This window comes from Dipteris shenzhenensis, chromosome 9 (assembly GCF_047967505.1).
Source record: "Dipteris shenzhenensis isolate YYH24624 ecotype China chromosome 9, Dip_SZ_1.0, whole genome shotgun sequence".
Classification (NCBI taxonomy): Eukaryota; Viridiplantae; Streptophyta; class Polypodiopsida; order Gleicheniales; family Dipteridaceae; genus Dipteris; species Dipteris shenzhenensis.
This window is the reverse complement of record NC_141604.1, coordinates 37,225,800-37,229,460: the sequence shown is the minus strand read 5'-3', so window position 1 is coordinate 37,229,460 and position 3,661 is coordinate 37,225,800.

Here is a 3,661-nt window from a genome sequence, read left to right as displayed (position 1 = left end):
AGGGTTTATCAAACTCACACACAAAAAAAAAACGCGTAGCTAGAGGTGTTAACACATACACACATAATCTCTCTCTATCTCTCTGAAAATGGCATGTACACTTCTATGCATGCTATAGATAGAGGCTAGAGGCACAAAAATACACATTAAAAAAACTCGTAGCTAGACGTGTTAACACATACACACACACACACAACACACACACACACATACACGCGCACACATACACACACACACAATTGATTAGATATACATATAGCTTGTAAGGATTACAAAACTTCACATGCCACTATCTCCCAAAATGCACGTAAGATTGGCACTAGCATGTAACCTAACTTAAGGAATATGCTAAAATCAGTTAATTAGTTGAAGGGAAAGGAGGGTGTAGCATATGTGTCTACATGCAAGGTTGCACGATGGCGATTGATTGACCTATAGCAGGGTGCACACTACCTCTTTTCCTTCAGGAAAATCTCTCCTTGCTTGCTTAGATCACTTAGGGTAGAGGGTGTAAGCTTATCTCTAGACATATTGCCAGGTCATGAAAATGCTCCTACGAAAGATACAATCACATTTAATGATTACTGATATCCAATTGCCTCACCTCTGGAGGTTACTTCTCATGGGTATAATCCACATGACATGAAACATACATAATCCTTTACTCTCCTCGAGAGGTTGATTAGATCACTTAAGGTCCAACCACATCATCGCCTTGTCTCTAACTAATGTGTCCTAAGAAAGCAAAGAATTCATGAATTACCAGATCGGAATGGTTTCAATGATTTTGAAAATGTAGCTTGTCTTAAACGATGCAAACACACACACACACACACACACACACAACATATCCTAAGGAAGCAAAGAATTCCAAATAGAAAGCAAAGTCAATTGAAAAGCAAGGCTAGCTTCTCAAAAATGAAGGTTAGATTAGATCACTTAGGATAGACAGTGCAAGCTTATCTCTAGACATATTGCCACGTCATCAAGATGCCCGTATGAAAGATACAATTACATTTAATGATTACTAGTCCAACCCTATCATCGCCTCGTCTCTAACTAATATACTAACTTAATTCACTTCTGTCCACCATTATATTTTCCCTCTCTCTCTCTCTCTCCCTCTCTCTCTCTCTCTCTCTCTTGCCTCCATAATCTTTTAGTTCTTCTGTCTCAATAATATAATCATCTAGAAACTATAAGATCATAATGGTTTGGATGATTTTAAAAATGTAGCTTCTAAGTTTCTCTCTCTCTCTCTCTCTCTCTCTCTCTCTCTCTCTCTCTCTCTCTCGCCTCCATTATCTTTTTGAAAAAAAATGGTCCTTAGTTCAATTTTCCCCTCCTAAGAATCTAAGCGTCCACGAATTACGATCAGAATGGTTTCATGAATGTAACAGAGAATTCATGAATTATCAGATCGGAATGGTTTCAATGATTTTGAAAATGTTTAAGATGCAAACACACACACACACACACACAATGTCAATTGGAAAAAAAGTGATCACCTACCTGGATAAACATAAGTTGTGGAAAGAAGCTAGTGCTAGTCCAACAATAAATTGAAGCACCTGCAAGAAAAACAACCCCAAAAAAAAGTAAAGCTAAGCAAACTGTACATCTCTCTCTCTCTCTCATAGAAATACGTAATGACATACACCCCCACGTATAAATTAAGCTTTTGGGCCGATGATGCTCAGTAACATCTCAAAGTGCATGTTTGAAGTGATTTTTGTTATGTGCTAGAGGAGCATGCGATGAGGCAAGGAAGGGAAGGCAATAGATAGAAGATAGATGCTCAACGGCGCTCGTGTAACTATACATCTCTCTCTCTCTCTCTCTCTCTCTCTCTCTCTCTCTCATAGAAATACCATAGCTAGAGAGAGAGAGACAGGGGAGGGGAACGGGGGAGGGTTTATCAAATGACTAACGACACTATCTCTCGAAATGCACATCTCAACACACACACACACACAAAAAAAACCCGTAGCTAGAGGTGTTAACACATACACATACACACACACATACACACACACACACACAATTGATCAGATATGCATATAGCTTGTAAGGATTACAAAACTATCTCTCGAAATGCACATCTCAACACACACACACAACACACACACACACATACACACGCACACAACACACACACACACACACATACACATGCACACACACACACACAATTGATTAGATATACATATAGCTTGTAAGGATTATAATCGTTATGTTTTTACATTTGTGTGTGAATGTGAGCGCCATGCAAGATTTGTGAATGCGCGAGAGAGAGAGAGAGGGGGGGGTGAGGGGTTTATCAAATGACTAACGCCACTGCCTCTGGAAATGTGTATCTCAACACACACACACACACAAAACCATAGCTAGAGAGAGAGAGAGAGAGAGAGAGAGAGAGAGAGATAGAGAGAGAGAGGGGGGGAGGGGGGAGAGGAAGGGTTTATCAAATGACTAATGACACTATCTCTCCAAATGCACATCTCAACTCACACACACACAAAAAAAACCCGTAGCTAGAGGTGTTAACACATACACACATAATCTCTCTCTATCTCTCTAAAAATGGCACGTACACTTCTATGCATGCTATAGATAGAGGCTAGAGGCACAAAAATACACATTAAAAAAACTCGTAGCTAGACGTGTTAACACATACACACACACACACCACACACACACACACACATACACGCGCACACATACACACACACACAATTGATTAGATATACATATAGCTTGTAAGGATTACAAAACTTCACATGCCACTATCTCCCAAAATGCACGTAAGATTGGCACCAGCATGTATCCTAACTTAAGGAATATGCTAAAATCAGTTAATTAGTTGAAGGGAAAGGAGGGTGTAGCATATGTGTCTACATGCAAGGTTGCACGATGGCGATTGATTGACCTATAGCAGGGTGCACACTACCTCTTTTCCTTCAGGAAAATCTCTCCTTGCTTGCTCAACTCTACCTTCTTTCGTTCCTCCATTATCTTCATTTTCTTTCATCTCCTTTCCTTAGATATTCATGCCCTTTCATCTTCCCCTAGCATCGATCAACCCCTACACCTCTCTTTCTCTCCCTCTCTCAAAACCACATATAAAAATTCTATAAACCTTGCCCCCCCTCTCTCTCTCTCTCCCTCTCTCACAAAAACACAAAAGCACACACACACACACACACACACACACACACACACACACAAACACACACTCTCTCGGGGGGGGGGGGGGAGAGAGAGAGAGAGAGAGAAAGAGATTGCAACACGTCCACTATCTCTCGGAATGCAAAATAAACTCGCCTGGAGGTCGAGATATAGAGCTGCTGGACGTCAAGATCTGGAGCTATCAAGAACTGCTGCAGGTGGCGACTGGAGGTCGAGATATGGAGCCTGAAGGTCGAGATATGGAGCTACTGCACATCGAGATCGGGAGCTGGTCAAGAACTCCTGGAGGTGGCGACTGCAGGTCCAGATATGGAGCTCCTGGAGGTCGAGGTCGTGATCGAAATGGAGGTGGCGCAGGTCCAGATATGGAGCAGGCCGAGTTAAGTAATATAAGTTTATGTTTTATGTTTTCTCATGAATATACAGATCGAAAGGATCACGGCTCTAGCTAGTCCTGTAGCCCAAAACTGAG